This window comes from Castor canadensis, chromosome 1 (genome assembly GCF_047511655.1).
Source record: "Castor canadensis chromosome 1, mCasCan1.hap1v2, whole genome shotgun sequence".
In the NCBI taxonomy this organism is placed as follows: Eukaryota; Metazoa; Chordata; class Mammalia; order Rodentia; family Castoridae; genus Castor; species Castor canadensis.
Genome location: NC_133386.1, coordinates 49342831 through 49356919, shown reverse-complemented (window position 1 = coordinate 49356919; position 14089 = coordinate 49342831). Strand labels below are relative to the sequence as shown.

Genomic DNA, 14089 nt, shown 5'->3' with positions numbered 1-14089 from the left:
CAGCTATACATCAGACAAAGGACTGATAACCAGAATATATAGGGAACTTAAAAAACTAAATTCTCCCAAAACTAATGAACCAATAAAGAAATGGTCAAGTGAACTAAACAGAACTTTCTCAAAAGAAGAAATTCAAATGGCCAAAAAACACATGAAAAAATGCTCACCATCTCTAGCAATAAAGGAAATGCAAAATAAACCACACTAAGATTTCACCTCACCCCTGTTAGAATAGCCATCATTAGCAACACCGCCAACAACAGATGTTGGCGAGGATGCGGGAAAAAGGAGCCCTCTTACACTGTTGGTGGGAATGTAAACTAGTACAACCACTCTGGAAAAAAATTTGGAGGCTACTTAAAAAGCTAAACATTGATCTACCATTTGATCCAGCAATACCACTCTTGGGGATATACCCAAAAGACTGTGACACAGGTTACTCCAGAGGCACCTGCACACCCATGTTTATTGCGGCACTATTCACAATAGCCAAGTTATGGAAACAGCCAAGAAGCCTCACCACTGACGAATGGATTAAGAAAATGTGGTATCTATACACAATGGAATTTTATGCAGCCATGAAGAACGAAATGTTATCATTCGCTGGGAAATGGATGGAATTGGAGAACATCATTCTGAGTGAGGTTAGCCTGGCCCAAAAGACCAAAAATCGTATGTTCTCCCTCATATGTGGACATTAGATCAAGGGCAAACACAACAAGGGGATTGGACTTTGAGCACATGATAAAAGCGAGAGCACACAAGGGAGGTGTGAGGATAGGTAAGACACCTAAAAATATTAGCTAGCATTTGTTGCCCTTAATGCAGAGAAACTAAAGCAGATACCTTAAAAGCAACTGAGGCCAATAGGAGAAGGGGACCAGGAACTAGAGAAAAGGTTAGATCAAAAAGAATTAACCTAGAAGGTAACACCCACGCACAGGAAATCAATGCGAGTCAATGCCCTGTACAGCTATCCTTATCTCAACCAGCAAAAACCCTTGTTCCTTCCTATTATTGCTTATACTCTCTCTACAACAAAATTAGAGATAAGGGCAAAATAGTTTCTGCTGGGTATTGAGGGGGTGGGGGAGAGAGGGAGGGGGCGCAGTGGGTTGTAAGGGAGGGGGTGGGGGCAGGGGGGAGAAATGACCCAAGCCTTGTATGCACATATGAATAATAATAAAAAAAAAAGAATCTTGATTCAGACTAGAAGATCACAAAACGTGGGCCAGTGGAGGAGAGGGAAGAAACATGAAATACCTCGTAATATAAAGTATCTATGTTCTTCTTAGAACAATTACAAGATGTTTTTATTAAAAACTAGATTAATAATGTCATCTCACACCTTTATTTTTCCTTTTCTCATATGGATGGTTGATGTTCCACACATACTCTTGTTGCTCCTTTCCCAGATTTTCCCATTTTTAATTTACTTTTTCCAATTAGTCTAATTAGAGTAAAAGAAGAGGAAGGCAAATTAAAACAGAAGTTTTTAAATTTCAAGAATTTAGCACAATTCTAAATTTTTGAGGTATGTAAAGAGATTTTCATAAACAATGAATTTGTTCAATTTTGTAGGTGACACTAATCTGTGCCTTGCTTGGAGAAGGACAGTGTCCCCGAGAACAAAAGTTTCACATACCGTATTTGCTCATTGACTTAGACTACCTCACCTTTTCAACAATGCAGTTTCATAAATCAGCTCTCACCGAGCTTTTTTTGTCAACACAGCTTCACATTTTCTTGCTACAACCAACAGTGCCAACTGTTTTCCTATTTGGATATAAAAATCTCCTCTAAGAAATCCTAAATCATTTGCAACTTGCCTTCATAACTATACTCTAACTTGGACCTTTGAAATTTTTACTCTTCATAAAATCAAATTTTCTAAATAAGGATAGTTTATTTTCTTTCAATGACTGCTTCCAAAAGTCTGTACACAGTCTATTTTAGTTCAGTTGAAACAGATGGCTGAAGCCAGAAAAACCAGGCCTATGTCTCCAGTCCACTGAAACACAGTTCCTCTCTGGCAGCAGCTGCCCTTTTGAGTGTATTTAAGCCCACTAGCAATCCAATTAATCAAAGTGACTGCTTTTAAATAAATGCATGTAAAACCTAGAAGACAATTAAAATTGGACAATAGTTGGTCAGTAAACTAATTTTTGTGGACTATAGGTGAAGCTAGTTGGCAAAGACCTTCAAACCTACAAATTGTTTCAGAAGTAGGTTCGTACAAATTTTCTGTTACTCTTCTAGTTACACTTACTGCATTATAAATGGTGGAAAAATGTAGTGCCTTTAAATCACTGTTTTGCTTTGTGCGGTATTTTGGGATCAGAAATGGAGGAAGTTCTTGGTTGGGCAATTCTTACCTGGGGTCCTTCAGGATGTTGTAGTGAGATGTGGGCTGTGGCTGGTGTCAACTAAAAGCTCTGCTGGGCTGGCCTTTCAACACAACATGGTCTTCTCTCAGACTGGACGTAAAAGTTAGTCATTGATGAACTTTCACCTGGGGATGACCAGAGCACTCATCCATGGCCCCTCCAGTAGGCAAACTCTCTGGAGGCTTATGTAGTAGATAAAAATATATCTCCTTAAAAGCTGGAGTGAGTTGCAAGGTCTTACTCAAAGTAGCATCAGAAGTCACCAGTGTTGCTGGCCCTGCATTCTTCTGATGACAAGCTGGTTACTAAGGGTGGCACAGAGTCCATAGGACAGGGCATAGATCCCACCTGTCTGGAGAAGGACTATCAAAGAACTTAAGGATATGCTTTAAAACTGTCACTTTGCAATCCACTTATTATAACCAAACAATCCTTCTTCCTCCATGTACAATAAATTCCTTCACAAAAAAGGAAACTTATGGAATTGTATAATCTTTAAAACACCTGGCTGAAATGTATTGTTTGATTTAGAGATTTACAAGATTTACTCATTTAGTTTAAACACTTTTCATTCTCGGGGGTGGGAGGAGCAAAGAATACTTGGACTATTTACATCTGGACGGTATGGATGGAATTTTAAATTGTTTCTATTGAGTTCAGCATTTAAATTGTTTCTATTGAGACTGAGAGATCTCTATGAATAATTCAACTAATGGATTTGGTTCTAAGGCGTGGTTTGATTAGCATTTTGACACCACCCATTAAACAAATTTTCCAAAAAAAAAAAAGAGCTGCCTCATTCTATTAACTGCAAAATAATGAATCACTAGGCTTTTGACAATGCAAGCCTATTTAAAGGCACTTCCATCTCTTCTACAATATATAAAGTATTTTAATGCCATTTGATGGTGGGGACATAAGAGAAAAGGTAGCTGATCAGAGCTTTTTTCCCAAGCAAAACAGACACTTGATAATTCAGTAAGGTGAATACGGTCAATACCTTCATCTCCATGGGTTCCACACTGACAGATTCAATCAACTGCAGACTAAAAATATTTGGGAAGAAAAGAAAGCTGCATGTATACTGAACATGTCCAGGGTATTTTTTGCAATTACTCCCTGAACAATACAGTACACCAAGTATTTACATAGCATTTATTGTATAGGTATTATAAGTAATATAAGATGATTTAAAGTACAGCATGTGGAAGAATGTGTGCAGGTTGTACGTAAATGCTATGTCATTTTATGTGAAAGATATGAGTTTCCTAGGATATTGAGGTCCTAGAGACGATCCCCCATGTATATCAAGGAACAATTGTATGTAATCTTTCCAGTGAACTTCTAACTATTGAGTCATTTAAAGAATTCACTTCCAACCAGAAGGAATCTCACACCATCTCTCCTGCCCCATTACCTTTCATATGGATCAAATACAAAAACATTGCAAATTTGTTCATTTGCTTATATATCTCCTACTAGATTATAAAATCACATGTCACCAAAAAAATGTACTTTAGCCACTTTTCCAACTTTGATGGCTAGAACAAAGAAGATGCTCAATAAACTTTTGGTGATTTCATTCCTTCTTTTTCTTTGCAAATATAATGATTTTGGGAGTCTTAAAAATGTATATGTAGGTACATATTGCTTATTTAAAATAGTGTTAATTATTACAGGTTCCCAACTCTTTGAAGGACTACTATTTTGGTAAACTAAATTAGTGGTTCTCACTTCTGAAGCACATTAAAAAATCTTTAAAACTTCTGAGTTCCAACCTCAGAAAATCTAATTTAGTTGCTTAGGCACCTGTATTTTTAAAAACTTTTTGTTTTGAAATAAATGTAGACCTTCAGGTAAGATCCATAAGAATGTCCAGAGGTGAACATTCTCTGCATGTAAGTTTCCCTTAATGGTGATATCTCACACAATTGTAGTACACTTATCAAAATTAGGAAATTAACATTGGTACAAAATTCCCAAATAATGGATGCATGGATCAAACTTTTCAGCTCTCAGATGATTCTAATTTATATTCAGGATCAAAAACCACTGCCAGGTGGTCTTTAAAGCTAGATCATGAGGTGATTTTCCTATTTTGTCTGCTAATACAATGGTTTTGATTTTTTCAATGTGTTATTGATAAGACTTATTTCCGTATTTCCATAAATTTCTCAATTTTAACTGAAGGCATTTCTCTTCTGCCAAAAATAAGCTTGGCTACACCTTGAAGCATGACAGTTCAAGATACTAGTACCTCTACATTTCTAAGTCCAAACCCAAACTTGTAACTATTTAGTTAGGCTATTTCTTTACATCTACTAAAATAACTGATTTTGACATGAACTAAGGTCCTACAATGGCTTCACCTGAGACATACCACATTACCTCCTTTGGGTACTCATCAGCTTCCTATGCAGTTAGTGTCTTGGTTAATCATTTCTGTGTTACATTCTCTATCATATCAAGATTCTATGAAATTTTAAATTTCTTATTTGGAGGGATTTTATATTATTATTCTTTTCTCCTTTTCACTGTTAAATAGATGTTCCATTCCCTTGCTGCTCAAGGTGTGGATCACAGGCCAATAATAGTACTGGCATCACTTGGATGCTTGATAGTACTGAAGAATCACAAGACTCACCCTCAACATAGCGAATCAGAATTCAATCAGTATTTTAGTCCAGAATTCAAATTGATGTTTTAGTCCACAGAGTCAGAACCTTTTACTGAACATAAGAATAGCAGAGAACCCTATTAAAGCACAGGTTTTGATTAACAGATAACAACTAGGACTGGATGTTCCACAATGCTAAGAAGTTCCCAGGTGATATTAAGGCCTCTTGTCCCAACCCACTGAGTATCAAGAATCTAATCCAGTCATCCTCAAATTTTGTCCCAGAATGGAATCCTCAGCATCACCTGAAAACTTATTAAAAGTAAATTCTTGGGCACAATCTCAGAACTAGTTGAGCAGAAATTCTGGCAGTGGCACTTAGAAATCCATTTTAACAAACCCTCCAGATGATTTTGGTTTCGACTATGGGCTCTCAAATTCAGCAACTCATTAGAATCGCCTATGGAATGTTTTTTTGTTTGTTTTCTTTTTAAGTTCTCTTAGAGTTTTGTTGTTTATTTTTTTGTAAACACAGTCTCACTGTGCAGACTAGGCTGTCCTTGAGCCCATGGTCCTTCCGCATCAGCCTCCCAAGTTCCAAGAGCACAGTCATGCACCACCATGCTCAGTGCTGAAAGATTCATTACAGTGAACACAGGACAATTTAACTTTTTAAAAAATTGTTCATAGACTAGTCACATATTGTGATCCATAAAAAAAGTCTCAATAAATACAGAAGGATTCAAGTCATATATGTTCTCTGACACAGTGTACAAAAATCCTTCCAGACAAAGAAACTACAAGAAAAGAAAACTACAGACTAACATCTGATATGAACATATCATGAACATAAATTCTTAACAAAATTTTAGTAAATTAAATCCAACAATATATAAAAGGATCCATACAACATAGCTAACTAGGAATTATCTCAGGAATGAAAGGTTGTTTTAACATTTGAAAAAAATCAGTCAATGCAATTCATCATGATAATTTTAAAAACATACCATTAACTCTATAGACATAGAAAAGCATTCGACAAAATTCAAAATCTATTCCTGACAAAACGTCTAATCAAACTAGGAGCAGAAGGGAAGTTTCTCAACCTGATAGAGTATCTAAAAAGAACAAAACAGAAACTTAGCATATTTAAATGGTAAAAGACTAGATGATTTCCCTCTAAGATCAGAAACAAAGCAAAGATTTCAACTCTCATTATTTCTTTACAACACTATACTTGAGATTTTTACTGCTATAATAAGGCAATAAAAAGAAACAAAACTTATCAATATCAAAATGGAAGAAGTTAAAACTTCATTCAAAGACATGATATCTATGAAGAAATCCTACAGAATCTACCAAAAATCACTCCAAGGAATGATTTGAGCAAAGTTACAGGCTAAAAGATCAGTTATAATTTTCAAACATTAACAATGAACAACCAAGAAATTGAAATTTAGTAAAAATATCATTTAAAATGGTATCACAAACATGAAATACCCGGAGTTGTTGAATTAAATAAGCTGGTGGCCATTGGCTTTAGGCTATCTCCACACTTTTGAGTTCCAACATAATAAATCACAACTTAACTGGCTAATTTAAGAGTTTATTTTTTGTAACAAATAGCTGAAGTTTAGCTAATCACAGACAGCTAATTGATCACACCAGGCCTAATACGGGAAACACTGAGCTGTAGCCAATCAGGTTATTTCTCTACTTTACTTCCATATTCAGCCTATAAAAGCTCACTGTGCTTCAAGGTGAAGTTTTCTGAACTTCTCCTGATCTTTGTACAAATAAATTCTGTTAAATTTGTCTTTTCTTAAAAAAACATGTAGGAAAATTTTAATGGCTTTGACTTTGTCAAAATCACAAAGCACAGACTATAATGTCAACAAATTCACCCCATCAAAATTTAATTTTTTTCTCTTCAAAGGAATATCCTAAGAAAACAAAAAGGTAAGCCATAGTGTGAGTGAAATATTTGCAAGGGATGTATTTGATTATGGACTTTCATCTGGAAGTATATTTTAAAATCCTACTACTTAATAATAAAAAGACAAATGACTCATTTAAAAAGAAAAGTTGGTCAGGCATAGTGCTACAAAGCTGTTATCTCAGCACCTGGAAGATAAAAGAAGGAGGATCTCAGGTTTGAGACCAGCCTGGGCTACATAGTGTAAACCTGCCTCAAAAGATACACACACAAAGTTGAACATTCCACAAAAGAATATATACGGTTAATATATATGGTTAACAAATAAACACATGGAAAAAACAAACACATAGAAACTTGCTCAGCATAATCATTTGTCAAATACAAATCAAAACCACAGTGATATAATACTAGATATCTATTAGAGTAGCAAACCTTAAAAAAACTGACTATACCAATATTGACAAGGATGTAGAGGAACTAGAACTCTTAATGCTGAAGAAAATGTAAAAGGGTATAGCCACTTTGGAAAAGAGTTTGTCAAATTCTTTTTTTTAAGAGTACAGTGATTTTTATTCACTGATAAACTAGGTGTATTTGTAGATGTTTCTCATTTATGTTTCATTTATTTAAAAGAAAGCCCTATGTGGGTTAGGCCAATTAGTCCTCAGATTCGAATCCAACTCCATCTTGACTAATCTGGAAAAACAAAGTTCATAAGTCTCTTTGTCAAATGCAGCCACAAGAAGCCAATCATGAAGATTATTCTTCTGAAACTATTTCTTATTAAGATAAAATACCCTTTCAAAACTGTTTGTTAAAAACAACTGTGACTGTATTTTTAAAGTGTTAAATGTGAACAATATGTCTGAGACTACTGGTTTTTCCATTGACTTGAAACTTCTCCCAAAATAATTGTTCTTATTTTAAAACAGAAAAAAATTTGCAAAACTAGGGATGAAAACCCAATTCACTAGAAAAAGTACCAAAATTTTCAGAATCAATACTTCTGTCTTCTACTGGATGAGTAAGTCCCAAATTAAACTTCCAGGTTAACCTCCTAAGCTTGTCTTTCTGCAGTGCCATTGTGACAGCCAGCCATATGATCCAAGAAATCAACTTCTTAAACAGAAATGTACATATCACCCAGCCACTCTACTCCTTGATATTTACAAAGGGAAAAGGAAATCAGTATATACAAAGATTTATGCATAAATGTTTATTGCACTTTTATTTGTAATAGGCATGATTCAAATAACCACCAGTAAGTAAACTGATAAATTATGAGTTTTTTCATACAATGGAATGCTACTCAAAAGTTATTTACAAACAGCTGCTAACACATGTGACTTATTTCTGTTAAAAAGAAGCTAGACCACATAGGGATCATACTGTTTGAATTATATTTATATGCAATTCTAGAAAATGCCAACTAATCTATAGTGACGGGGAAGTAAAGGGTGTGGACTGAAGAGTAGCTCAGTGGTAGAGCAATTGCCTAGCATTACATGAGGCCCTGAGTTCAATCCCAAGCACCCCTCTGCTCCCATAAGAAAAGAAAGAGAGAAGGAAAGCAGATGAGTGGATGGCAGGGAGGGCAGGAAGAAGAGAAAATAAAAGGACATGAAAAAATATATAAATATGTTCATTGTCTTCATTGTGGTGATGATTTCATAGACATATACATATATCAAATTTGCTATATGTTAATTATACCTCAAATAAGCTAATTGTTTAAAAAGTCACAAGAAAATGAAACTACAGGCCCACATCTCTCATATACATATTTTTAAATAACAGTAAATCTGAGGTCTGGATCCCTTACTCAGAAGTTGTGATTTAGTTGGTAAGTGTTATAACCCAGATATCAACACTTTTTAGAAAACTCCCAATATGATTTTGATATGCAGCACAAATTTAAGAACAACTGCTCTATTTCATGACTCTAAATTAATGCTCATTGTTGTCAGGAAACCATGTTAGAAAATACAAGCATACAAAGTAGACCCATGGTCACTTACAGAAAACCTAGAACACCTAATATTGATGGTTAATTGGTACTGTCATCTTCATAAAAAGAAGAATAACTTTATTTAAAAAAAAAAAAGGAGTGAGCTGCTGAGATTTCAGCCCAAGTGCAAACAACTGGAAAAAAAAAAAATGCAGCCATATCGGCAGCACAAAAGAAATAACTCAGAAAGTGAAGCTTTTTGAAATGCCCTGTTTAACAAGGAAGGATGAAATATCCAAAAGAAAAGTTTAAGAAGTTCTGGACAATGGAAAGGAAGTTAACACCTTTAGTCTTCACTCCTTCAGGCATTCTCTGTCACTTAAAGCTTATGTTTGGTTTCTCTGTGTGGATGCCTTCTATATTTTTCCTATTACATAGCATTTAATGAGGTTTTATTCTTTAGTGTACTTGTTTTATAGTTCCTTTCTTCAAAAAGATATTTGGAATTCTTTCTTTCTTATCAACCATGCAAATAGTTGTGCAGTTTTATGTTTTGGTTTATTGGTTTATTAATTTTAAGGACTTAGGGCTTCTTTTTGAACTCCTTTTACAATATACATGTTTACATTCTTTTCAACTAACTATTGCTTATGGAAGGTTATAAGGAAATTAGTTCACTGTGCTCAATCCTTAGCTGTTTTTCTCCATCCACTCGAATAAGACCCAGCAGAATTCCTTTAGGAATAAGAAGAGAGACAGAAATTGTTGCTTTCAGTCATCTGTCCCTCCCTGTTGTCAACTAACATTTGTCCTGAATTCCACAGAGACCCTTTGTAGATGATGATAAGAGAATCTATAGGAGCCTACTAAAGTCTTGGCAATCTCACTATTTTATTAATAAAAGAACCCAAGAGGGAAACAAGAGCACTTCCAGATCCTGCTTGACCTCTAAACCAATATGCAGAAGCTAAAGCTGCTAAAATCCTAGTTTTGAATGAGAAAATTTCAACTTCCTACATTTATTAGAAATGACAAAAGTGCTGCTTGTTTTCATAATTCTTTATAACAAGGATGCTATTTAACTGTAGATAGTTCTAGACTCCTTATCCCGAGGAAATGAAATAAAAGCACTCAGATTGACTCATATAGTGTTATAATAACATTATAAATTAATTGACATATATCAAAAATTGCTCCAAATATTTGTTCCAATAGATCAGAAATAGATTAAATAATATCAAAATCTTATTTTGTGTTTTCAAATTATTTCTATTCAGAGTTTTTAATTTTTAAGGATTCTGTAAATGATGAATTAATAGTGAATCACAAACATATAAAAATATAGTTTTGAGTCATAAACTGGTAATGAATATAGCCTCATTCTATCCATATCCTGAATTCTATGTGGCCATATAAAGAAGAACAAAAAGTAGACTTTCTAGGCCCTCACATTTGTGTGGGGTACAGTCTTAATGACAAGGGACATCTAAGAAGAAATATATTGAGGCTTCTAAAGAAAATTCAGTGACCAGGAGAGAGAATGAAAAGGTTTTACCACATTTGATCTTGAGCACACGTTTGATAGATATGAGTCACGATAATGAAACTGTGAGAAAAAAATACACAGAAAGCATGGTGTGTATCAACACTGACAAGCATGAGGGGAATTCAAAACAGAGAATTTCAAAGTCAATCAGTATAGCAGGTACAGTCATGACCAAATTCCAGATGAATAGGATGACCCTATAATTTATTATCTATAGGGGTATTGAAAATAATTGTTTTGAAACAACAGACATAAGCCAGGACTATCCTGGGTGAACAAAGATACAATGACCCTACTAAGAACAGAGGGTAATGAGATAAGAGAGAAGGAGGCAATGGAAAGACCAAAATCTCTTGAGAGGTTGTTTAAATTTGATGTGACAGGTTATTGACAACTACTACAAAAGAGTAGGGGGTGGAGTGGGTGGTAAGGGAGGGGGTGGGGGCAGGGGGGAGAAATAAACCAAGCCTTGTATGCACATATGAATAATAAAAGAAAATGAAAAAAAAAATAAATAAATAAAAAACAAATTAGTGTAATACTGCACATAACTTTATTACCTAAATTTAAAATTAACAATGTATCAGAATCATCTATGTCAATAAACACATCTCTGCCTAAAAAAAAAAAAAAAAAAAAAAAAAAAAAGAGGTTACAAGGAATGAAGAAAGTAGTATCCGTTGCATGAAAGCAACTGAGCAAATGAAGAGAAGACTAAAGACAAGGAAAGTGGGAAGAGTGTTGCTGAATGCAGCAAGCTCAAGGTTCTAAATCTGTAGAGTGAAAAGGCACTAAGAATAGACTTAGGAAACATCTGAGGGAGAGAAATAGAGGATGGAAGGTAAATGGGTTTCTGGCCAGTCCAGCAAACAATACAATAATATGGCCAACAAAGGAGGGATGGGGAAAGAGCTCAAAAATTTCAATAGAGATAAAGGTGTTCAGAAAGTACATATTAGCTGGACACAGTGGCTCACACTTATAATCCTAGTGGTACTCAGGAGGTTGAGATGGAGAGGACCACTATTCAAGGTCAGCTGGGGAAAAAATGTTCATCAACAGATGGGTGTGGTGGTATACACTTATCATCTTCAAAGTCCAGGACAGTCCAGGCATAAAAGCTAGACTCTATTCAAAAAGTAACCTGGCAAAAAGGGCTGGGAGCATGGGGCAAATGGTAGAGAGCCTGCCTAGCAACTGTGAGACCCTGAGAGTTCAAACCCCAGTAAAAGAAAGAGAGAGAGAGAGAGAACATACCAAAAATGCAGGTGTGGGAATTTTTAAAAATCAAGGAAAATGCAAAACGAAGTAAAAACAGAGTAGTGGGGATGCCTAAGTGATTACAGTTGACTTCAAAGTCGAGAGTGTCCACTGCTCAAAGATGATTAGTGGTGTTGGAGCAGTGTCAAGATAGAGGAGAAGAAAGAAGGTAAAAGACTTATCTTAGGATATATCACCAAGATGTCTCATTAAACATGAAAGGTAAGGTACAGGAACTCAGAGAGGAAAAAGGTAAATAGTATTTAAAGCTTGAGATCATATTGCAGTCCTTTGAGAAATACCTGCAATCCTTTGCATGTGATATAACAAATTGGACATACAATTGGAAAACAGGCATTCTATAGAACCTTACAAAAACATTTTTGATAGCTTCTCTTTTGTTACATCTTTAAATTGTTGCTTGCAACATGCAAAACACATTTCTTTTCACCTCTTTTGGTACCTTCATTCTTGGGAAACTTTAAGCTCACCTTGGTTTAATGGTTTATACTTTATGCTCAGTTTTTACTCAAATTTCTGTTAGTAAAGCTTTAGTTCAATCAAATCCCAGCCAAACTAAAGTATTTTAAACTATTATTTCTTTATGAATAAATTCATTTCTCACTGTGGTAATTCGAGTAAGGATTGGGAATGAAAAAAGTCCTTCTTAATGAAATTAGGAAGATGGAAATATTTTGGGGAAAGTTCTTCTAATAACCTGTGAGATATAAAACTAGGTCCCTCCATCTCCTGTGAAACTTAGACAAGAAAGAATTCAACTTTTCCTATTGTATCATGCCTATAGTTCTGCAGAGTTGTTTTCTAATTAATTCTTCTTTTTTGAAGTTGGGCTTGACACTTAAAATTTCTGCATTCATTGTGCTGTCTGATGGGACATATATAACATGGAAGAATCTAGTGTCTTTTTGTCTTTAAATATAAATTGTATTATATTCTCATGAATTGCCTTTTAACTGAACTGACCATGAGATGAGAAACCTAATCATCCTTCCTTTTGCACTGACCATGAAATAAAGAAACTAAATCAATCCTTCTTTTTAGTTCAGTTCTAATCATTTTTCATAATTTTGTCTTGATTCAGGATTACTGCTTACCTTGAGCTTTTGTAGAAATAAGAATAGGCAATTCTTCCTTAACGACTTGGTTCAATCTGTTGGGACAATTCCATAATGAATATGAATTTGTATAACACCTTTGATGTGAATGTTGTATAACCACACACAGCAGTCCTGGGACGCTGTACATCATACCTTTCTCCTTCAGCTCCAGTCACCCAGATGAGGTAAAACAAGAACATGAGGCCCAGAAGAGTGAAGCAAGTCTCCCATAAAACTTCACAACCCATGGTGATAAAAACCAGGGGGAGAGATGTAACTTCCTGGCACTATCACCAGGAAAACCTGAATCTCTCTCTAATCCTCCCAGGACTGCCAACCTCCTACACAGTGGTAAGGCCCCAGCATGCCTAGAAGGATGGTATCAGCATTACCTCTGCTCAAGACCGAAACCTTAGGTAAGGAAGCTGACTTGCTCTGCTAGGGAACTTCATTTTTTGTACTAATAAACAGGTGTGTGTGCTTACACATAAAAAGAGGGTGATGACGCCTACCTGACTACCTCACAGACTTGAGACTCTCAAAAGAGATAACCTGTATGAGCAGCTCATTAACTATAAAGTGCTCTCACCTGATAAGATATTATCAGGTGAAACACAAAGGTATTTAATTAAGGACCAAAATAAGGAAAGCTTTCTTACAATTAGTAGGAGAAATTTGAGTTGGGTTGACCCCTGTGTTTATAATAAGAAGACTTAGTACCAGAGCCACCACTGTCTTTGTTCCTGCTACTGTAACAAGTCTGCATTATCGCCCCAAAATAGTTTGACTGCTGGCTAACCAGCTGATGTATATTCAATCCAAACTTCTACCAGTTCTACGAAGCTGCTCTGTAATATGAATACTATATGTAGCACCTCTCATCCAAAGATTGCTAAGTATGTTCAGTCAATAATCAAGTATTATAGTACCAAGTCAGTCTTCCAAATTTTAAAGAAGTTTCAGAACTTTAAGGCTAAAAACTAATGTCTAAATGTGAATAAAATATATTTAATACAGTTCACTGCTCTTTTTAGGTGCATTGATCATCTCATTTTAACTTTTTTTCCTGGTGAAGTCAATGGTACATGAATTGGATTGGGAACTAAGAGCCTTGACAGAGGGAGATGCTTTGCAGCCATGTGGGCTTGTGGCCAAGGCAAGTTACTTTACCTTCCTGAGCTTCAGACTGTGCACATGTGAGAACTTTAACACCATTGGTGTTGACGGTTAAGGCATCTGTAGGGAGGTAAACATGAACTGATTCAGACTGAAGG

At 35.4% G+C, this 14089-nt stretch overlaps 2 long non-coding RNA genes and 1 pseudogene across 2 annotated transcripts in view; 1 reads left to right on the top strand and 2 right to left on the bottom strand.

Annotated features, from left to right (window-relative positions):
- Positions 1–13225, top strand: part of LOC141424069 (uncharacterized) — a 35675-nt gene extending 22450 nt beyond the window's left edge. Inside the window, exon 3 of the long non-coding RNA XR_012448894.1 lies at positions 12982–13225. This is a non-coding gene — a long non-coding RNA (uncharacterized lncRNA). The remainder of the gene's footprint in view (positions 1–12981) is intronic.
- Positions 1–13858, bottom strand: part of LOC109677590 (uncharacterized) — a 122149-nt gene extending 108291 nt beyond the window's left edge. Inside the window, exons 1-2 of the long non-coding RNA XR_012448893.1 lie at positions 12969–13858; positions 12813–12868 (exon numbers count right to left, since the gene is read on the bottom strand). This is a non-coding gene — a long non-coding RNA (uncharacterized lncRNA). The remainder of the gene's footprint in view (positions 1–12812; positions 12869–12968) is intronic.
- LOC141420733 (ribosomal protein eL22-like) lies at positions 7601–8026 on the bottom strand (annotated as a pseudogene).
- Positions 13859–14089: the final 231 nt, after the last annotated feature.